Source organism: Xenopus laevis, chromosome 2L, assembly GCF_017654675.1.
Source record: "Xenopus laevis strain J_2021 chromosome 2L, Xenopus_laevis_v10.1, whole genome shotgun sequence".
Lineage (NCBI taxonomy): Eukaryota > Metazoa > Chordata > Amphibia > Anura > Pipidae > Xenopus > Xenopus laevis.
This window is the reverse complement of record NC_054373.1, coordinates 32,179,912-32,203,982: the sequence shown is the minus strand read 5'-3', so window position 1 is coordinate 32,203,982 and position 24,071 is coordinate 32,179,912. Positions and strand designations below refer to the sequence as shown.

The 24,071-nt window shown below is 42.2% G+C and overlaps 1 pseudogene; it reads right to left on the bottom strand.

Moving 5' to 3' along the window:
- Positions 1-11,956: 11,956 nt before the first annotated feature.
- On the bottom strand, positions 11,957-14,875 carry LOC121399838 (annotated as a pseudogene).
- Positions 14,876-24,071: the final 9,196 nt, after the last annotated feature.

Sequence of the window (24,071 nt, the reverse complement as noted above, 5' to 3'; positions counted from 1 at the left end):
TAAAAAATGTCTCCCCTTCCCACCCCTAATTTGCATATGCAAATTAGGATTTGGATTCAGTTCGGCATTCGGCCGTATCTTTCGAGAAGGATTCTGGGCAGTGGCCGAATCCAAAATAGTGGATTCAGTGCATCCCTAGTTATTATTAGTGTCATGGGTATTTAAATACTAACCAGAAGTATATTTTGCCATGTTCTGTCTGTAAGTAGCCTGTCCCAATTAGTCTGCACCTCATACAGTCCTGCACTAATCACTTATTGCTTTAGATTGTGTATGTGACTATCAGAGAGGCCTTGCACACGCCCCCCATAGTATAATAATAATGCCCCCTTGTTATTAACACAGTAAATGTTGTCTTTCAAATGGAAGACGACTGCTGTGCCTATATCCTTTGAGTACTTGAAGAAAAGGTTGTTTTAACACATTTCCCTGGTTTTACATTTTCCCAGATTTGACATAATTTTTCGAGCTTAAACTGATGGTTCTATTGTATCTGAGTGTTTCCAATGAAGTATGAATAATCAGTGAGCGGGGCACACAGGCATTTATTGTCCTGTGGAGGGAGGGTTTGGCTTGGTTCTCTACCTGCAGATAAATCCAATTGACTATGATGTAGAGGAGTCCATTATAATTCCCTATGTTTTGTTGCCATAAGAATAATTAAAGGAGAAGGAGACATATTCACAGTTGGGGATGGGTTACAAAATTGCTTAATTTCTATCCCAGGTCAGTGTTCTTTTCTTTAAAATGGGCTGGGACACTTTCTATGAGAGCACTGTGGTACTATAATCAGAAAAATGTCTATACAGTGCAGACACCCACCTAATGCGACACAAGAAATCCCCAGGAGAATGATACCAGATGGCAATATATATATATATATATATATATATATATATATATATATATATATATATATATATATATAAAAGCTTGAGCTTTATAACATAACTACTAATAACGATTCTAAAAAGTTATCTCTACCGAATGAAGCCGGCCTGCTTCCATTCATTTAATCTGGTGGTTCTTTTGTCTTTAACCTTTTTGCACTGGAGGGTACCATCTTATATAGACGCCACATTTTAACAAGCTCTCTGGTGCAAAAGGGATTAAAGGGGACAAATACCTACTTCTTTCTTTGAGCACTATTTCAATTTACATGTTTTGTATATATTTGCTGTTTTTACTAAAGTCATGAATGTCAAACCAGAGTGGCCCCTTCGGTTTGACCCTAGAAGGTCAAAGGCTTAATTTATGGAATCAGGAAGCATCTTCTGATGGATCCCTGCTCAGTTCTATTGCTCCTGCCACATTGTGAGATACATCTAAGAAGGGAGACGCTTCCAGCTTGGGCTGAATAGCAGGAGCCGCTCCAATTCTTACACTGCTAATATCATGAATATGGAAGTAGAGCACCCCTTCATTTAAAAGCATCTTTGAATGTGTCTTTGCTCCATTCTATTGCTCCTACTGCATTAAGAGATGCAACTAAGTGGGGCTGCATCAGGAAATGCTTCCTATGGAGAAACTGTTAATGTGAAATCTAGAATCAAAATATGTCGATTGCAGAAGTGGTTAGAGGAGCAATGTGGTGTTGTTATGTGTAGGGTATGTGTCCTCTCGAGGGGTCAGGGATACATTGCAGTCAAATTCTTTTTCGATTAACCCTGCACTAGAAACTTGGATTTCTGCAATGGTTCATGACCCTGTGCATCTTTTGTACTTCTTTAGCATTTGCTGGGATCTTCCTTTCACTGCCGCCAACATGTTGTAGGTTCATCTGGCAGCCAAGCAGTGGCAGGGCAATCTCTCCTCCAGAGGGGCCAGCAATGTGTTTTTATTTTGTAATACATTCCTGCTGTCTCTGGGCATCTTATTTTATCTTCATCCTTACATTCTCCTTGCTTTCCAGGGTTCCTTCCATGCTCCCGGCATGTTTCTCCCCTTTTATTTGCACATTTGATTTTTTTTTGTTGAAGTTAAAAGGAAACATTATTATATTGTCTGAATCTGTATTCCTACTCTCACATTGTACACTTGCCACATAGGGACAAAAATGGTCTTTTGGCCAAAATCAACCTTTTTTTTTTTTGAATAAAATGTTTCAATTAACTTAGTTTTACAGGATGGTAATAAACGCACACCCGCAGAAACCAAGGCATGTTGGTACCCCAGCCAGAGCCCAGGTTTGCATGGCAGATCATAGAGATCTCTTCATCCCAAAGTGGAATACCAGATTATTTTCATTGCTGTCATATTCTTGTAATACATTGTAGGTGGGCTCCCCAGCATTAAATTAGGTTTTCAGCAATGTGATGAGTTTGTTATTGTGGCATTAAATGCTCAGGTCCTTTCATGCTGCAGTGTCACAGTTATGCTGGTTGCTCAAAATCCAAAGTTCCCACTCCGATTTGATGCATTCCAGCAAATAAGATCCTTCAGTATAACCATTTCTAGATGATAAATAACCCGTACACATCAATTTGCTTTCTGCAACCTTCCCAGGAATTCCTCCTGTCATTATAATGTATGGGGAAACACAGAGCCTACAGCCTGGTGTCCTGATACACTTTATGGGTGTCAGAAAGCAATTCCCCGATATATAAGGTATTTTGAATGAAAAGATTGCAGCAAATCAAATTGATGGGTGTCATAGCCCTAAATATAGGAGCAGTGGGGCACACAGACCTAGCTGGTATCTGGTTATCCTTCTCCAGCTTCTGTAGTATATTATATATATATATTTGCACAGTGCATCAGCCAAGGCTACGGAGAAACTGACATCAGGAATACATTCACCTCTGCCTTTATTTATGAAGATTTCAGGCTCCCTCGGGAAGTGATGGTGTTTAGAGAGAGAAATCCTTTCCGACCAATAGGGAACACCTTTAATATGTTGTACTTCTAAGACCCAGATTCATTTCAGTGGGAGTTAAAAGGTGCAACGTTCTATTCCATTTTGATCTGGTCTTTTATAGTGAACGCTCTACAGGGTGCAGTTTTGTATTGCGTGATGCAAGAGTGTCGCTTACTGACCCCCCACTGCCGTGCCTTATATCCACTTTACATAGCAAAAACGTCCTCAAGGCCACGATTATAGCCACAAGAGCGTCCCTCGGTACCGAGCAGATTCAATTCTATTTTTCTATTTCATACAGTGACAACTATACACATACTCCCAGCTTTGCATTTTGCTCATGGTCACATATTTGCATCTGGCACAGTGACGCCATCACTGCAGTTTTTATTCCTTATCCCAACAAAGCCACGATGAACAAAATGAATCGGAATAGATGTGCTATAGACTCTTCACAGCTTCTTAATCCCGGGATTGTTTCATGGTAACCCTCAAAATGTCTTGTAATGACACCCAATGAGCACAGTCCCTGGACCCATTGGCACCCTCTCTAGCTGTTTCTGCGGGTGTGCAAGGTATTTGCAGGGAGTGAGCCCACTGAGCTCTTGTACAGCGAGGGTTTCATTTGTACAGTGTAATGTCAGTATTCTGGTATTCTTCTGGGTTCACAATATATTGTATAACCTGTATTAATTGTATAGATTGTGCATTTAAAGCTGTTACGGAGTTGTCAGAAAAAGGAAAGAAAATGAATCCTATGTAATATTTTGTTTGTAATTATCCTTTGTACCATAGCAAAGGAAATCTTAAAAAAAAAAATAAATCAACTGTAATAAAGTAATTTTAGTACACATTGTGGGTCCGCTGCTTTGTTTTGTTACTACAAAATCACAATGACAAAAGTGTTCATTGTCAATACCTATAAGGTACAAATGTATGATGCCTCAGTCTCACCAGCAGGCTGTGTAGGCTAAAAGCACAAACTAAGGGCTGCAGATGGGCACTGCACGTCTTCTTTTCCTCTACGTCTCTATGAGAAGCTGTGACAGGTGGATAATTACCCCAAATGCATTAGGGCAAAAGCCACACATTTTTGTGCATAACCACATGACACACTGTGGGCAGATTTATTAAAGGGGGAGTTCACCTTCCAAACACATATTTCAGTTCAATTGTTTTCAGATTCCCTGGAAATAACGACGTTTTTCAATTACTTTCCAATATTTTTTTCTGTTTTCTCAAAAAGTTTAAAGTTGAATGTTCGTGTCTCTGGTGTTTCAGTAATTCAGGCACAGACTCTAAACTGTTACAATTCTGCAACATTTAGTTGATACATTTCTCAGCAGTATCTCTGGAGTATTAGTAACTATTGTATCAATTCTAACAGCTGCCTGTAATGAAACCCAGAGATTCTGCTCAGCAGGTTCAAAGATAGGAAATGTATCAACTAAATGTATCCATTTAAAACAGTTTGCAGGGTCGGCGACCCCCCCCTCAGAGCTGCTTCAGAAGGGTCAACAATGACACTTTAATATTAGAAATACAGTCACACATCGAAAATAGAAAGTCATTGGAAAAAGTCGTTATTTCTGATGATATATCTGAAAACAACTAATTGTTTGAAGGGTCTAAGTGAAATTTTACAATTTTTTTTTTTTTGGTCAAAACTCGCAAATTCGAATTGTGAATTATCCAAACTCAATTCAAGTTTTAATTAGAATTTTGTGATTTATCACATTCTGGCCCTTTAATAACTCGAATACGACTATTCGCTGTAACGATCGCCGCCCGGAGCAGGCCCAGGAGCTCCGGGCGGCGCGTCCTCTCCTGCCGGCGTCGCTCCCAAAATGGCGGCGCTCATGGCCGCCACGTGGGTAAGCGGCGCCGGTGCGATGACGTCAGTGCGCCGACGTCGGCGCAAGGACGTCAATGACGTCACTAAGGCGCCAAATTTGAATAAAAAGCCAGTTTAGACGCCAGAATGGCGCCCAAGTATAGGAATACTTTCCCTAAAGTGTATCCTGGGTTTCCTGTGTGCCTTATTGCCAAATCTTGTTCCTGATCTGTTTCCTGACCCTTTGCCTGGACTTTGGACTTTGTTTGTATTCTGCCTGCCTGTGAACTCTTGCCTGATCCTGACTATTCTTCGTTTAACCCTTTGGACACCGCGACCTTGTTCCCTCAAGAGGGCTTCCTCCTTGATCCTGACAACCTCCCTGGAGGGAGCTCCCGGCTCCCTGACATTATACTTGGGCCATGGATCCCACTGAGGAAGCTCCGCCGGATTTCGGCAGGGCCTTTCGAGGTCTGCATACCCGCATGGAGGCGTACGAAGCTCGGCAAAATTATGTCGGACACACGCTGGAGGCGATTTTGGAAAAGCTATCCATGCTAACACCGACTACTCCAACGCCGAAAACGCCCACGCTGGTTGCTGCTGATATGGCTACTTCATCCACCACTTCTGGTCCGCGAATTCCTGCACCGCCTATCTACAGCGGCGACCCTCAAGCCTGTCGTGGTTTTGTGAATCAGTGCCAGATCCGGTTCGCCCTACAGCCTGCGGAATTCGACTCTGAACGAGCAAAGGTTGGTTTCGTGATCACTCGTCTGGCGGGGAAAGCGCTCGAATGGGCTTCTCCACACTGGGAGAAGGAGTCTCCCTTAATTGACGATTCCAAGGCCATCCTTCATGAATTCCGGACGGTGTTCGATGCTCCTGGTCGGGTGGCGACTGCCGCTTCTCGTCTGTTCCAGATCCGCCAAGGTAATCGCAGTGTAGCGGAATATGCTATTGAATTCCGTACCCTCGCTGCAGAGACTTGCTGGAACAATGATGCCTATAACGCTGCTTTCTACAATGGTCTCTCTATCCGCCTCAAGGATGACCTGGTCTCCCGTGAATTACCCACGCAAGTAGAAGATCTCATTGCTTTGTCTGTCAAGGTGGACACTCGTCAGAGTCAAGAAATTCCCACCCATGTTTGCTCCTCGCTTTCAAGGGCCTCCATTACCTCCTACCTCCTCGCAGCCTTCAGTTATTCCTCCGGAGGAACCTATGCAAGTCGGAAGAGCTCGTCTCTCTGAACAGGAGAAACTCCGGAGACGTACAGCTGGACTTTGTCTCTACTGTGGGGGTCATTCTCACTTTGCCAACTCCTGTCCGATGAAGCCTCTGAGTTCCCCTCTTCAAGGTAACCTTGCAAAGACTCATGTAGGGGGTGTTACTCCCAAGTCACAAGTGAACTCTCATAGGTTTCTTCTGCCTTTACAGATTCGTCTGCCATCTAAGACCATTGTTGGCTCAGCTTTTATTGATTCTGGGGCTGCTGGTAATTTCATGGACGCTCTCTTTGCCAAGCATATGAATGTTCCCCTGTTTCCTTTGACTACTCCTCTCCGTGTCACTGCCATTGATGACAGACCCCTGGAGGCTGAATTCATCTCCATGACGACTGGGGAATTGCCTGTGCAGGTTGGGACGCTGCATAAAGAAAGACTTTCGTTCCTAATTATTTCCTGCCCATCTGTTCCAGTCGTCTTGGGGCTTCCCTGGTTACGCCTGCATAACCCTATCATTGATTGGTCCTCGGGGCAGGTTTCCCGTTGGAGTCCATACTGCCAACAGCATTGCCTTCCTGCTGAACCCATCCAGAGGGTGAATATTTCTACGTCTGATTTGAAGACGCTTCCCTCCTTCTACAAGGAATTCTCTGATGTCTTCTGTAAAAAGTCTGCGGAATTTCTCCCTCCTCATCGTCACTACGATTGTCCAGTCGATCTCCTGCCTGGAACCATGCCTCCTAGAGGTCGCACTTATCCTCTCTCCCCAGCAGAGACCGCTGCCATGAAGGAATACATCCAAGAAAATCTCCAGCGGGGGTTTATTCGCCCTTCTACCTCTCCTGCCGGGGCTGGATTCTTCTTCGTGGAAAAGAAGGATGGAGGCCTACGTCCTTGCATCGACTACCGGGGTCTTAATAAAATTACGGTTAAGAACCGGTATCCCTTGCCCTTGATTGCCGAACTCTTTGACCAACTGAAGGGGGCTAGAATCTTCACTAAGTTGGATCTCCGTGGGGCGTATAACCTTATCCGCATCCGGGAGGGTGACGAATGGAAGACAGCATTCAACACTCGGGATGGGCACTATGAGTACCTCGTAATGCCCTTTGGTCTCTGCAATGCCCCCGCTGTCTTTCAAGAATTCGTGAACGACATTTTCCGGGATCTCTTGGGAAAGTTTGTGGTCGTGTACCTTGATGACATCTTGATTTTCTCCAAGGACCTTACAAGCCATCGTTCCCAGGTGAAGGAAGTACTCTCTCGTTTGAGGAAGAACTCTCTCTTTGCCAAACTGGAGAAATGTGTGTTTGAAGTGTCCAAGATTCCTTTTCTGGGCTATATCATCTCCCCAGAGGGTTTCGAGATGGATCCTGTGAAAGTGTCTGCAATCCAAGAGTGGCCCCTACCGCTGAGCACCAAGGCAATCCAGAGATTCATTGGTTTTGCCAATTACTACCGGCAATTCATTAAGGGATTCTCTTCTCGTATTGCTCCTATCCTGGCCCTCATCCGAAAAGGGGGTAAACCCAGCTCATGGCCCCCGCCTGCTATTGAAGCTTTTCAATCCTTGAAGGATGCCTTCATTTCTGCTTCGGTTCTCCGCCATTCTGATCCGGAGTTACCTTTCTTCATCGAGGTGGATGCTTCTGAAGTTGGAGCTGGAGCTGTCCTGTCCCAAAGACATCCCTCTGATGGGAAGCTGCACCCATGTGCGTATTTCTCTAAGAAGTTCTCTCCTGCAGAACAGAATTATGATGTTGGAAATCGAGAACTCCTGGCCGTTAAGCTTGCCTTAGAAGAGTGGCGTCACCTCCTTGAAGGTTCCTTGATTCCAGTCACGATCTACACGGATCATAAGAATCTTGAGTTCATCCAATCTCTCAAGAGGCTGAATCCCAGACAAGCAAGGTGGTCCCTCTTCTTCTCCCGATTTAACTTTGTCCTGACTTTTCGCCCTGGCTCCAAGAATCGGAAAGCCGATGCTCTGTCTCGAAGTTTCACTCCGGTGGATCGTACTCCAGAAAGACTAGAGCCTATTATTCCTCCTGTCAAGATCATCGCTTCATTGTATCCTCAGTTTGCTGATCAAATCCTGGCTGGTCAATCCTCTGCCCCTCCTGATACCCCCATTGGAATGGCTTTTGTACCTCCTGAACTTCGGCTACCTATCCTGCAACAGACTCATAGTTCCAAACAAGCTGGACATCCTGGTCCTGTTAAGACTCTTGAACTTTTACGCCGTCTAGTTTGGTGGCCGACAATCCGTAAAGATGTCAAAGACTTTGTTTCTGCCTGTACTGTTTGTGCCACTTCCAAGTCCAGTCATTCTCGCCCCAGTGGGTTACTACAACCATTGCCGGTTCCCTCTCGTCCTTGGACGCACTTGGCTATGGACTTCATCGTTAAACTTCCTCCCTCCAGTGGGAACACAGTGATCTGGGTTGTCATTGACCGTTTTAGCAAGATGGCCCACTTCATCCCTCTACGGAAGCTTCCATCTGCTGTGGAGTTGTCACAGTTGTTCATCCAGTTCATTTTTCGCCTGCATGGCTTCCCGGCCGAGATCGTTTCTGACAGAGGGTCCCAATTCACTGCAAAGTTCTGGCGTTCCCTGTGCAAAGATCTGGGTATTAATCTTCATTTCTCCTCTGCTTATCATCCCCAGACGAATGGAGCAGCTGAGCGGGTGAACCAAGCCTTGGAACAGTTTTTGAGAAACCACGTTTCCCTTTGTCAAGATGATTGGTCTGATCTCCTCCCGTGGGCGGAATTTGCCCATAACAATGCCTGCCACACTTCCACTGGAAGGTCCCCATTTATGTCGGTGTATGGTCAACATCCTCAAGCCTTCCCACAAGACTTTGTGTTGTCCGATGTTCCGGCCGCTGATGACCACGCAGCCCACATGTCTGCTATTTGGGCCGCAACCAAGTCCAACCTGGAGAAGAGTGCTCTGGTTCAAAAGACGTTTGCAGATCGTAGACGTAGACCCTCTCCTCCCTACAAGGTCGGTGATAAAGTCTGGTTGTCTTCCAGGAACATTCGGTTGAAGGTACCATCTCCTAAGTTGGGTCCGAGGTTCGTAGGTCCTTTTTCCATCCTGGAGGTGATCAATCCTGTGGCTGTCAGACTTCAGCTTCCTCCTGAGATGCGAATTCCCAACGTGTTTCATGTCTCCTTGGTGAAGCCCGCTACCTCCAACCGCTTTTCTGTTGTCCAGCCTCCTCCTCCTGCTATCTCTTTGGATGGTCAACAAGAATATGAAGTGGAGAAGATCCTTGACTCCAGAATCTCCAGGGGGTCTCTTCAGTACCTCATCAAGTGGAAGGGCTTTGGCCCTGAAGAATGCTCCTGGGAAGGATACTCTGATGTCCATGCTCCTCGTCTGGTGAGGGAGTTCCATTCCAAGTTTCCCCAGAAGCCAAGTCCTGGTGGTCCGGAGGCCCCCCGTGAGGGGGGGGTACTGTAACGATCGCCGCCCGGAGCAGGCCCAGGAGCTCCGGGCGGCGCGTCCTCTCCTGCCGGCGTCGCTCCCAAAATGGCGGCGCTCATGGCCGCCACGTGGGTAAGCGGCGCCGGCGCGATGATGTCAGTGCGCCGACGTCGGCGCAAGGACGTCAATGACGTCACTAAGGCGCCAAATTTGAATAAAAAGCCAGTTTAGACGCCAGAATGGCGCCCAAGTATAGGAATACTTTCCCTAAAGTGTATCCTGGGTTTCCTGTGTGCATTATTGCCAAATCTTGTTCCTGATCTGTTTCCTGACCCTTTGCCTGGACTTTGGACTTTGTTTGTATTCTGCCTGCCTGTGAACTCTTGCCTGATCCTGACTATTCTTCGTTTAACCCTTTGGACACCGCAACCTTGTTCCCTCAAGAGGGCTTCCTCCTTGATCCTGACAACCTCCCTGGAGGGAGCTCCCGGCTCCCTGACATTCGCTACCTTAAACCTGCCGAATTACTGTATAAGTCAATAGGAGAGGTCCAGGGATCAATTTGGTGATGTTTGGAGCCTTCCTCATATTCTAGTTTTTTTTTTGGAGAAAAAAACCTCAAATATTTTCAAATCAAATTCGAGTTTTCGGGTCAATTCAATTAGTCGGAGTTCATAAAATGTGATTTTATTAATAAATTTTGATTGTTCAAATTATGGGAGCGTATGGTAGTTTTAAAAAACATGAATTCAAATTTTGACCCTTGATAAATGTGACTCCCCATGTTCAATGTTTTTTTCCCTAAGTGGCAAGAACTCCAACCAGTTAAAGTATAAAACACTTTATTACATGGTGCAGAACGTCCCTCCTTTTTTCAGGTGCAGACGCCATGATATAGCCCCAAATATTTAGCCTGGTTTGGTACAACAGCAACAAAGCCGATGGAAGAAATTTGGAGGGACGTATAGATAGGTGTATCCACCGTGGGTTCATTGTTAGTTATAACAATGACTAACAATTATTTTATTTTAGACTTTACATGCCCTTTAATATCAAGAGTTACAAACACAAGCCTGGTGAACTGCCGTAGAAGTACATGGGAGGTATATTTTAAAAATTCCAGCTATTATCACATTTAAAGGAAAACTATACCCCCAAAATGAATACTTAAGCAAGAGATAGTTCATATCAAATTGAATGACATATAAAAGAATCTTACCAAACTGGACTATATATTTACATAAATATTGCCCTTTTACATCTCTTGCCTTGAACCACCATTTCGTGACTCTATCTGTGCTGCCTCAGAGATCACCTGACCAGAAATAATACAACACTAACTGTAACAGGAAGAAGTGAGGAAGCAAAAGGCAGAACTCAGTCTGTTAATTGGCTCATGTGACCTTACATGTGGTTTGTATGTGTGCACAGTGAATCTTACGATCTCAGGGGGCGGCCCTTATTTTTTAAAATGGCAATTTTCTATTTATGATTACCCAATGGCACATACTACTAAAAAAGTATATTATTATGATAATGGTTCATTTACATGAAGCAGGGTTTTACACATGAGCTGTTTTACTCAGTATCTTTTAATAGAGACCTACATTGTTTGGGGGGTATAGTTTTCCTTTAAGTTTTTAAAAAGAGATTTGAGGTTTTGCAGACTCATTGAAAATTCATGCACAGAATGTGATTTTAGTGTGTGTTTCAACAGGTTTGGGGGGGTTAAAAATATTCTTGCAATTGAGAAGTTTGGTTTTTTTTTTTTTTATTTGAAATTGAAGTCTTGTTAAATCTGCATCCATGTCTATTCTTGAGATGACTGGGAATCCCAGCATGGTGCTGCAATAGAAGGACCCAGAGCCCCTGTATCGTTTTCCCCCAAAAATATTATTCTTCGCAATTTGCAGTGAAAGGCATTAGGTTTGCTGACTGCTTGTGTATTAAGAGTTTCTAAAGGACATGGCCAAATTTCTAACTATTATGTCCACAACACTCCAGGCAGAAATCTAAACGCGGATCAAATGCCAGGCAGTGTTCAACAGAACTATAGAATTAAATATTTCTTGTGCAATATAGGACATTTGAAGAGGACGGAGGCAGTCAATAATGTAAATTTCCATAGTGTGAAGCTGCAAATAAAAAACAATGACCTCAGGAGTCTCCTTACTTACAATAAATATACTTGTAGGCAACATGGTGACAATGTGGATAACACTGGTGCCTTACAGCAAAGTAAAAATAATTATTCATATAAAATGGAGTCTATGGAAGATAGACTGTAATTTGGAGTTTTCTGGATAACAGATCACATTCCTGTATTAAGTTAAATATTAAATTCATATCTATTTTTTGTGTATGGAATGGTTTTAGTATAAATTGAAACACAAGTTGGTTTGATTTGGCTTAGTGACGTGCTGGTGAATACGACTGTCTGAAAGTTTTGCGATCCACCCTGCCACTGCAAATGTGGGAGGAGTCTGTTTTACCGTGGAGTGATAGTTTGCCTTTTAAATTGCATTATCACCAGGTGTATTTATGTATTCGTTTCTCACCCAACATGTGCCATGATGGGCAATTCAAGGAGGAAACAAAAATATTTTTGGAATATTTATAGGAAGCAGACACACCAGTATAATCTCACAATTTGTTTAAATATGTCAAAAAATGAGAGAAGAGTGACAAATTTTGTGCCTAAGCTGGACAGCTCTTTATTATGACAAATCTCTAGCTTATGCATGTAATGCGTCAGGCTTGTCTCCTTTTTAACCCGTTTCTGTTTATTGTTGGATCATACCGTCTCTTACTATAATATGTCACCTGGTATAGGACCTTTTCCAACTAAACATTTCATGTAGATCAGTGACAGACCTATCGCGCCTTTGCAGCGTTCCTCTTCTTCGCCGGTTTATCGTGACAGAACTGCAACCTCTAGGCAGGACACTTGCTTTCTCTTCTATCTGAAAGAACTCTGTTATAGAGCTAAAACGTAACCTTGTGGCTCCACGATACATCTGACTTTGTAAGAAAACCACAGTGTCCTCCATAATGCGTCAGCGACAAAAAAAAATATGGGTTTGTCCTGAAAAGCTCAATGGGAAGCGTCTTCTCAGCAGGTCCTCGAATGGGATCATCTGTGCTACAGATGCACATGACAGGCACAGCAACTTCATCCACGTCCCGCAGGGGGTCATTGTGTTCCCAATATTCATCCCAGCTAATGTTTTCACCTTTGCACTGGCAAAGTAGTACTTGGTGGAGCTCCTGTAATGAACTGCTCTTCAAAACTCTCTCCATGGGGAAAACATCTGCCAGGGCTGTGGAATATCTGCAATAAAGAAAACAACCATAGGTAAGTAATGATAGTAATGATACCATTGACTTTAGATCAGCCCATCACCTTCACAAACCTTTATCCACTTAGTCCCTCTTGTATGGACTTTCTCTATTAATATAATGTCACTATTGAGCACTGGAAACCAAAACTAAACTGTATATTGTAGATGGGTTCTTACCAGTGCTTTCTTAAAGGGCATGTAAAGGCAGAAAAATAAAATCCCATTGTTACTTGCTTTAATGAAAAAAGAAACCTATCTCCAATATACTTTAATTAACAAATGTGTACCGTTTTTATAAGAAACCTGACTGTATGCAGTGAAATTTCCCCTTTATTTACTGCTGTGTATAGGAATTGTCAGATGGTCCCTAACTGCTGAGCAGGGAAACAATCATACTTATGAACAGCAGGGGGAGCCCTGCCTTACTTCCCAGCCATGCAGAACCCAAGCAGCTTTGTTTATGACGATCCCTAAGCAGCCCAGACCACACTGAGCATGTGCACAGTCTTAGTCTTGCAAAGATGTTTAACAAAGTTACAAGATGGTGACCCCCTGTAGCCAACTTTGAAAGCATAAATCATTTGTTTGATTAGGCTTGTGGTGCATGTTTATATTTACTATACAAAAAACAACATTTCTAGCCTTATTCTATTTTAGACTGTACATGCCCTTTAAGGAGAAGAATGGCCTTCAGTATGGTCACCAACCTCTCACCATTGTTTTCATGGAAGTGGGTTCCACAACCGTTTAAATCATAGTTGACCACGATGACAAATTATTTCCTTTGTGGTAATGGACACAGTGGTAGTAGTGTCCAAGGTAACCATCAACATGCTCTCTATGCCCATGGTTTCCATGGCAAATATGCCACTACAGCATAGAAATGGTTGCAATTTCACCTGTCTCTAGTCTAGGGTATCTATGTTTGCATAGTCAGGCATATATTGAATGTGCAGTTTACTGTATACATATATACAACAGAGCCAAATAAGCAACAGGTTGATGACAAGCTCTATAGAATTATAGAAATAATTCCTTCCCCATTCAGTACTGTTTATAAGCAATGGGTCAAAGTGAAAGATCGTCTGTGTGTTGAGAACTTGAAGATGAGTAACATCTTGAGTAAAAACTTTTACATTACAAACTATTACTATTACAAACTATTACTAAAAACTATATATGAGTAAAAACTATTCTATTTGTTTTGCTAAAAATAATGCTGACCAAAGAAAATGCCCCCATAATGTATTCTTTCCGTTAATGCACCTACCTACTGAGATGGAATTTCTGATAGAGAAGCAGGAGGCAGTCATACAGCCATGGTAGCCCAGTCTCAAACCATTCCTGGCAACGAAAGACTGGAGAAATGCATGAGGCCGCTGTGATGTAGCTGGAGGAACCACATTCCCCCAGGTAGGAAAGTAGAAGTCCTGATCCTAACCCTTCACTGATCAGAAACAACAAGGAGGATGGGTGCCTAAAACGTACATAACTCACAGCTTCTTTCAGATCTGCTGGCTCCCCAAAAGCTTGGAGCTTCACTGTAACCAAGGGGCAGCCATTCTGCCCTCTCCTATTAAAAATTACTGGGTAAAAGCCTTTTTCTAATGCCCGAAGGCAAAATTGCTCAGTGTTTTTTGACAACTTTCCAAATGGGTTTGGAATGATAAAGAGCAACGGTGGGCTTCCGGCTGTATTGGTGCCTCTTCTAGTTCCTAAAATACCTCTTGGTCCAACTACCCAGTCCAAGGCAACTATTCCACCATCAGCCAGCTGCAGATGATCCCGGGCCAACTCCAATACCTTGTCAGCCGGGAGCAAGTTCTGAATAATTGTCTGAATATGAGGCCATTTCCTCATCCACCAATCCGTTGATTGTAGCAATGACTGACGTTGAAGATCTCTCAGCAACCAGTTAGCAAGAGCAGAGGGTTTGTAGATCAGCTGTGTACCCCCAGGATGGGACTCCCAGAAGTCTCCAAAAACATCCTCCTCTTCATCATCTCTATTTCTGTTCTCTGCCTGCCTCTTAGTTAAAAACATATACCTGGAAAGTACACCAAGCAGGATCACCATGACCCACAGTCCAACCAGGCAATTTAGGCCAATCACCAGTAGCATAGTCTGTCCACTTTACAAGAGGAATCTGCTTTTTTTTCTCTCTTTTGCTGTCCTTGACTCTTACATCAATTCAAACGTTTTCTATTTGAGTTACTTAGCAAATGATTTATTTATTTAAAGGCTCAGCTACACAATGATTGGTTTCAGGTTTTTGAAAAGGTTGAACTCTTCCTGCGTCAAATTATTTAAACAATGATTCATGTTTGTGTTTAAAGGCAGCCTGCAGTTCTAGCCTTTATCCCAGTGCTCCTGCTGAGTGATACATAGAACATCTCTTGTTTAGGGGACTGGTGAATGTACAGGAAGAAATGACTACTTTACAGTTTCCTTCTTTGAAACGAACCAAGGGTTGTATTTAAAAAGATAGATACATTATCTGGAAACCCATTTGTTGAGAAAGCTCTGAAGTACAGGAAGGCCATCTCCCATAGACTCCATTTTAAAAATTATTCAAATGATTTCCATTTTCTTTGTAATAATTAAACAATAACTTGTACTTTATCCCAGTTAGTATTTAATTAATCCTCATTGGAAGCAAAACATTCTTATTGGGTTAATTTAATGTTTAAATTGTCTTTTTTAGTAGACTTAAGGTAGGAGGAGCCAGATTATGGAAAGATCCCTTATCCGGAAGACCCCCAGGTCGCGAAAACCAGTCCCAAACCTGTACAGCATTATGCATAAAATATGTTCCAAATGTAATTCTAGAATGCAGAGAATATAATCATACATTTCTGGGATGAAGATTTTTTTTAATGATGTAGTTTTATTAAGCAGCTCTCTAGTTTAGAGTTTCAGAAGCTGCTTTCTGGGGTTCTATATACCATTATAACCTGGTATGTTTGGAAAGTGTTTGGAGAGGGTCTGAACAGAAAAATACACAATTAAATGTAACAATAACAATAAAATTGAATCCTAACAGAACAGTATGATTGTTGTTGATGGGTTCACTGACCCCCATTTGACAGGAAGGTGGCAAATAAAACACAAAAAGAAGACCATTTGAAAAGTGGCTAAAAATGGCACATTCTATAACATACTAATAGTTAAGTTAAAGCCGCATCTATTATCCATGTTACTATGTCACCAAAGATATATTTAATAGGGATGCACCTGATTATGGATATGTTTGGGATCTGGCTGAATCCTAGCATTTTTTTGCAAGATTCCTACATAATCCAAACCATAAAGTCATGTGGCTTAACTGCACTGGACAACTGAATATGACAAGTTTTTGCTAATAATATATTCCGTTTTTTAAATGTTCTTACATTTGAATATGCAAACAAGGGCTTCAATTCAGTTCCATGTTGGCAAAATCCAAAAATGATAGATTCTTTCCATCTCTAGATACTATTCGCCAATTAAGCTGGTGGCATTGAAATCTCACATTGCAGTATAATACTGGGCAGGCAGAAGGGATAGTGATAGTAATTGGGTCAGGAATGCCCTGAGGATATTCTCAAATCCATTACCTTTAGGTAATGAAGCCACTTCAGTATCTCCTAATATGGACAATTTTCATACCCAAGGGGATCACAAGGGAATGAGATGCAGAGGTTACAAAAGCTTAAACAGCTGGATGCTAATCTATTATTATTGGTTGTCTTACAGATAAAACATGGGAGAGATCACGTTGTGCTATTATTTGCTCCTCAGTAATTGTGTTCTATATAATTAGTTAACTCATTAGAAATCTTGCTCCGCAGTGGCCTTGTTGAAAAGCTGTCCACATGCACAATAACACACAAGGGAGACGTGTTCTGTCCAGCTTGTACCATAAGTCAGTGTTCTCAGTAAAAGGTTGTTCCAAGGTACAGGCCCGTCACAGTGCAGGCCAACACAAACACTCCAAAGGTCACACCTGCAAAATGCCATGTGAGAGCCAGCATTGCAGTGCAGACCGAAGGCTGCATTATATACATATTTTCTACCATAAGGACACATCTTGGTGACATTAATTAAAGGGCATGTAAAGTCTAAAATAGAATAAGGCTAGAAATGCTGTATTTTGTATACTAAATATAAACATGAACTTACTGCACCACAAGCCTAATCAAACAAATAATTTATGCTTTCAAAGTTGGCTGCAGGGGGTCACCATCTTGTAACTTTGTTAAACATCTTTGCAAGACTAAGACTGTGCACATGCTCAGTGTGGTCTGGGCTGCTTAGGGGTCGTCATAAACAAAGCTGCTTGAGTTCTGCATGGCTGGGAAGTAAGGCGGGGGCTCCCCCTGCTGTTCATAAGTATGATTGTTTCCCTGCTCAGCAGTTAGGGACCATCTGACAATTCCTATCCACAGCAGTAAATGAAGGGAGAATTTCACTGCATACAGTCAGGTTTCTTATAAAAACGGTACACATTTTTTTTATTAAAGTATATTGGAGATAGATTTCTTTTTCATTAAAGAAAATAAAAATGGGACTTAATTTGTTTGCCTTTACATGCCCTTTAAGGGGGCGGCATGCTGCCCAACCACACCCACATTGGTTCAGAAACACTGGGGATGCGAAGGAGATACGATAGTTTTTTAAATTTCCTGTGTGCCAATCCTCATAGCTACAGTCCCAATGATGAAAATTTGAGCAAATAAAAGGGAGCCGACGGGAGTGACAAACAACAGCGGGTATAGGGGTGTCTGCTATGTAAATCCGGTCCTGTCTGTTCCACATGCCATGCTTTATCCAAATCACATCAATCAATGATATTGTGAGGTGTCGCCCTCACAATGTCTAAATGTGTGGTTCCCTATTAAATAAATGGTTAGTTATAAAATGTTAGAAAATGGCTAATTCTAAACAACTTTTCAAATTGCCTTGACTTTTTTTTGCTTAGTTTTCGAATGATTTGCCTTCTTCTTGTGACTTTTTCCAGCTTTCAAATGGGGGTCACTGACTCCATCTAAACAAATGTAAGACTATAAATGTATTTATTGCTACTTTTTATTGTTCATCCTTCTATTCAGGCCTGTTTATTATTCCAGTCTCTTATTCAAATCAATGCATGGTTGCTAGGGTGATTTGCACCTTTGAGATAACTGTTAGTATGATGTAGAGAGTGATATTCTGAGACAACTTGCAATTGGTTTTCATCTTTTTATTATTTGTAGTTTTTGAGTTATTTATCTTTTTATTCAGCGGCTCTCCAGTTTGCATTTTAAGCAATCTGGTAGCTAGGGTCCAAATTACCCTAGCAACCACACATTGATTTGAAAAAGAGACTGGGATATGAATAGGAGAGGCCTGAAATGAAAGATGAGTAATAAAAAGTAACAATAATAATACATTTGTAGCCTTACAGAGCATTTGCTTTTTAGAAGGGGGTCAGAGATGCCCGTTTGAAAGCTGCAAAGAGTCAGAAGAAAAAGGCAAATAATTAAAAACCTACAAAAAATAAATGATGAAAACCAAGTGAAAAGTTGTTTAGGATTGGTAATTCTAAACCATACTAAAAGTTACCTTAAAGGTGAACAACCCTTTTAAGATTTATGAAAGTTTTTAAATCGGTCTCGGGGGATTTGGTTCAGTATTCGGCTGAATCTTTCACAAACGATTCAGTCGAAACCTAAAATAGTGAATTTGGTGCATCCCTATAAAACATACCAAAAAAGAGTGTGGAAAACAGGCTCAGAAGCAGCAGATACTGTGTTGCAAGGTTTATTTTAACAGGTTTGTTATAATAAAGCTTGTAGCACAGTATCTGTGGCTTCTGAGCCTGTTTTCCACACTCTTTTTTTTGGTATATTGACATGCGCTTCAAGTTGGGACAGAAGCAGTGGTACAGGCATCCTACGTGCTACTGGTCCAAACTGGTTTGTTTTCATCCCTATATAAAATGTCATTTAAGATGACAAAAACTCGATGGAAACGAAGATTATTTTGTTTAGCATCAGGGAGCACAAGACAGAAATACAGTGGCTGAGAGGTATAACAGTCAATAAGAAATGGTGGGAGAAAGCAAAGAGATCATTAGCCAACTCATTATGCCTGACTGATCACTTTGACCCACACAATTCTGAAGAATTGAGATAAACTGTTGTGTTACCTTGAGACTGGAAGAGTGGGCGCTTGCATTACACATTTATTATATTAACATTGTTTGGCAGCAGAGTTAATTCTTACTCCAAAAAATATATATAGCAGACACTTCCCATGAACAGCATCCTTTATTATAAATATCATATAGGGCTCAATATGTGACAATATTGGGTGTTATAGTACAGAGTCATAGGCTTGCTCTGAGGTTACAGATGGGATAACATTTATAGCCATGTTCAGTCATAGAAAACCATAAATGAACACAATTTAACCAGTCAGAAGGGTTGCCACCTGGCCGGCCAGTAAAAATGATGCTTATTTATAGGAAAAAACATCACAAATATAGGAAGGCTGCGATTTGTCTCCAGAAAAGGTGGCAACCCTAGTCAGAACACAGTGCGCCACAGCTAGGGTTGCCACCTGGCCAGTATTTTACCGGCTTGACCAGGAAAAACGATGCTTGACCCCCAATGTTATTAATAGGGAAATAAATCTAAATATATAGGAAGGCCGGTATTTTTATTCCAAAAAAGGTGGTAACCCTAACTACAGTCCTAAACTTGTGTCTGACATGTTTTTGGAATAAAGATTCTTTTGTGCATGTGCCCGTGTGTGGGATTTGTGAGTGGCAGCTGTTTATACTTTGGAGTAAGGGATGGGGTTACCAGAATGTCTGGTGAAAACAATACTTCAAGGTGGTTATTGGTTCAATGATAAGTTATTTTACTTTATTAAGTTTGGGACCGAGGAGTGAAAGAGCAACACATGGCGATTTACTTATTGATGGCAAAGTCAATTAATTTACTGTGTCAGAATTGGGGGGGAGCCATATGTAACTCCTGAGATGGCAGAGAAGTTCCTGGCCCAATGACATGCAGTCGTTGCCGTTCTCTCCCCGCAGCCTCCCTTGTCTAGCCGCTCCCTCCCTCTCACCACAGCTGTCCCGACGCTCTGCCGACTGTCTCTCCCCAGCCAGCACGGCCTAAGCACAGGCGAGCTGGTCACAGATTTTCTTCGATAAAATGTTTTAATGTTACTGGTCCAGGGGGCAAGTGCCCTCCCTTGCCCCTATGTGTGGAGGCCCATTGGAGGTTCCAAGCGCACTCAGGAGCAGTACGTACACCATCTCCAGTCCCTGTCACAACTACTTCTCCTCCACGCGCCAGCGAGAAAGTAAACACCACCAACTACCAATCAGATTAGGCTATCACGTTATTACGGTCTGATTGGATAGATGGTGCCGCGCGTATCCGGGCTGCGTGTACAGTGGAAAGAACAGCGCGGTGCCATGACGTGTATCTTGGTCAGTCCCCCCTAACCCCGCCCCCAGTCAGACAACGGGATGGGGCAGCTGAGCTCTGTGGTGCCGCTGCTTCTGAGCTCGGTGATCGCTGCGAGTTTTGGGCAAGTGTGCGATAATGGCCGGGTGAGAGGCTCCCCTAATAGCTACTGATTCTCTTTATTAGGGAACGTTTCTCCCCGGGCAGTGCAGAGAGACTTTAATGCGAACAACATACATTGGGGGAGAATTTAAAGGGGAAGTTAACGTTTATATGAACATGTAGTATCTCATATTTTGTCCTGCTCTTAGTTACATTACTATTGTCATACCTCCCAACTGTCCCTTTTCCGGAGGGACAGTCCCTCTTTTGACAGCTCAACCCGCAGTCCCTCATTTGTACTGGAAAGTCCCTCTTTTCTCTGCACTGAACAGCCAGAAAAAGAAACAAAGTTTCTCACTTAATTGGCTTTTAGCAGAGAGCCCAGAACAGCTAACAGGTGCAAATAAGATACTTTGTAACAATTTTGAGACACAAAAACACAGTTTGGAGAAGGAGAAATATTTTCAAACTTTCATAACCTGCCAAATTTTGTAAAACAAACATGGTAATTAGGGGGTGTGGCCACAGAAAGGGGTGTGGTCAAAAAATTGCTGCGCTACTTGCGGGAAAAAAAATGTTGTCCCTCTTTTTACTTCCAAAATGTTGGGAGGTATGTATTGTGGGGGAGGAGTTATACCATCATGTCACTGGATTTATAGTGAAACACATATAAAGGGGATTTACTCTCCCTTGAATGTAATTGCCTAAAATATATGTCAACCGTTGGAAATGTTGCCTAATAACATTGTGCCTGTGTGGTGGGGTGTTGTAGGGTGAGACTCTCTACAGCAGCTCTTATAAAATACAAAACCCCCTTGTAAACATCAAAGTTTCTTGCTTGTGTCATGTGCCTTTGTAAATGAATTCCCTTAATTCTTAGGGCACAAATTTGCAGCAGTGTCACAAGTGTGGCCCCTACATCACTTCCCTTGTCCTGGGTGCCCAAGTTAGAGCCCTGCAGTCCTGATCCTTGATGGTCAGCGGGTCTGGATTGCGGATAAGGTACTTGCGGGTCGGGTTGCAGGTCCAAGTGGGAAAGAATGCAGGTTGCGGGCACGGGTTCCAAAAAATGGACCCGCGCAGGACTCTAGCCCATACTCCTTGGCCCGGCTGTGGTGTCATTTTATATTAAGTGAACCCTCAATTTTACATACCCTGGTTTTACGTTATCCTGCATTTTATGTTAATTTGTTGTGGTCCCACCAATTTATAATGCACTTTAATTGGTGCTTTCCTTGATACTAATACTGTTTTCCTGGATTTTATATAACAATTTTGTCCAAAAATTGCCGTTTGTCCTCTAAGAATGTTATTATTAGGGATGCACCGAATTCAGGATTCCGTTCGGGAGTCTTTCTTTTTTAGCAGGATTCGGCCGAATCTTTCTGCCAGGCCCGACCGAATACTAATGCAAATTAGGATTTGGGTTCAGTTCGGTATTCGGCCGTATCTTTCGAGAAGGATTCTGGGCTGTGGCCGAATCCAAAATAGTGGATTTATTGCATCCCTAGTTATTATTAGTGTCATGGGTTTTTAAATACTAACCAGATGTATATTTTGCCACATTCTGTCTGTAAGTAGCCTGTCCCAATTAGTCTGCACCTCATACAGTCCTTCACTAATCACTTATTGCTTTAGGTTGTTTATGTGACTATCAGAGAGGCCTTGCACACGCCCCCCATAGTATAATAATAATGCCCCCTTGTTATTAACACAGTAAATGTTGTATTTCAAATGGAAGACGACTGCTGTGCTTATATCCTTTGAGTACTTGAAGAAAAGGTTGTTTTAACACATTTCCCTGGTTTTACATTTTCCCAGATTTTACATCATTTTTCGTGGTCCCCTGAAAAGCTTAAACTGATGGTTCTATTGTATCTGAGTGTTTCCAATGAAGTATGAATAATCAGTGAGCGGGGCACACAGGCATTTATTGTCCTGTGGAGGGAGGGTTTGGCTTGGTTCTCTACCTGCAGATAAATCCAATTGACTATGATGTAGAAGAGTCCATTACAATTCCCTGTGTTTTGTTGCCATAAGAATAATTAAAGGAGAAGGAGACATATTCACAGTTGGGGATGGGTTACAAAATTGCTTAATTTCTATCCCAGGTCAGTGTTTTTTTCTATGAGAGCACTGTGGTACTATAATCTTTCATTCCCTATATTACTATAGTAAAGTCAGAAAAATGTCTATACAATGCAGACACCCACCTAATGCGACACAAGAAATCCCCAGGAGAATGATACCAGATGGCAATGTGCTGGAAAGTTTTCCTCTCCTTTAACCATTCCATGTTGCCAGTGATGCTGCCAGGAAAACAGTGTGGCCTTCATATTTTATTATAGCTGCAAATTTACATGATTATAATAACCCAATAGCAAGCAATGAGTATTTACAGGAGAAGGAAAGCTAATGAAGCAGTTTATTGCCAATAGATTAGCCACAATAATGCATTGAGAACACTATATTTGTTTAGGATAGCAGCTGCCATATTAGCTTGGTGTGACATCACTTCTTGCCTGAGTCTCTCCCTGCTCTTTCATAGCTCTGGGCTTAGATTAAAGCAGGGGGGGGGGGAGAGGAGGCAAGAGGAGAGGAGCAAACTCTCAAGCCTTAGCCCTGGAGGTTTAAGCTCAAAACAGGACGTCTGATACAGAAGCCCATGTGTACACAATAGAATGAAAGAAATGCAAGGTTTCTTTTGACAGAGGACTCTACTTTGAGGATTTACTGGTGACCTTTCTGATAAAGCTTATTTAGGTTTAGCCTTTCCTTCTCCTTTAAGTGCTTACACTTTGCTCATTGGCTGGAAATGTTTGTCAGGATAGAACTGCTGAATTCCATTGTGTCCTATGTGCAGAAATCCTCTAAGCTTGTGTCGGGTTCTGACAGGGAATTGGTTCTTAAAGGAGAAGGAGCATTTGTTGTTTTACTTTCTCCCCTAAATAAAGCTTTATAAGATTCTTACTGTTGAAATTATTGCTTCTTTCAGCAGTAATCATCATTAAGAGACAGGAAAGATCTTATACCGTAGGTTTTTCTCTCTCTAGGAAACATCTAGAGCAACAGGTTTTGCAGGTCTGGGTAGTATTAAAGCTGTTCATTTTTTAGATGTGCTGTTCATAGCAAGGTTTCCCCGCTGCACGTATGTCTGATAACTCATTATCTGAACTCAGGAATGTCAACTGTGCTGTGGGAATTAAAAACACACTGTTACACTCGGATACATGGAAATCCTTAATTCCCAGCTGCTGTTACTTCTCCATTGGTAAATGTTCTTTTGCCGTGTTATTGTTCATGTTTATTTATTTATTATTTTTTTTTTCTCAAAGAAAGATTTTATTGAAACAGAGAAACAGCAAAATATATCTCCAGCACACGTGAGCATTGCATTTCAGTGATTGTACATACAGGCAAGTGCACATTAACGGCACAACATTTTATCCCCACAGGTCACCTTACCCTTCCCCCCTCAAGTAGCATTTAGGTGTAGTGAACCATTCCAATGTCTCCATATTTGTATATGTTTCAGCATTTGCCCTCTTCTGTCCAAAATAACCCGCTCAAAATCAGCCAAGTCATTCATGGCTTTCCTCCATTCCTGCAGGGAGGGTGCATGCAAGTCCTTCCAGTGAAGTGTAAGCAGGCGTCTTGCTTGAAACAGTGCTTTGATAATAAAAAGTTTGGTATGTAAATCTAGTGACTCATTGATGTCGAGTGCAAACAGGCAATTTCTGGCGTTGCCTTCACCCCAGTCCGGGATAATGTTATCTAAGCATAAAGCCACCTCTTCCCAATACTTCAATACAACAGGGCAGCCCCATAAT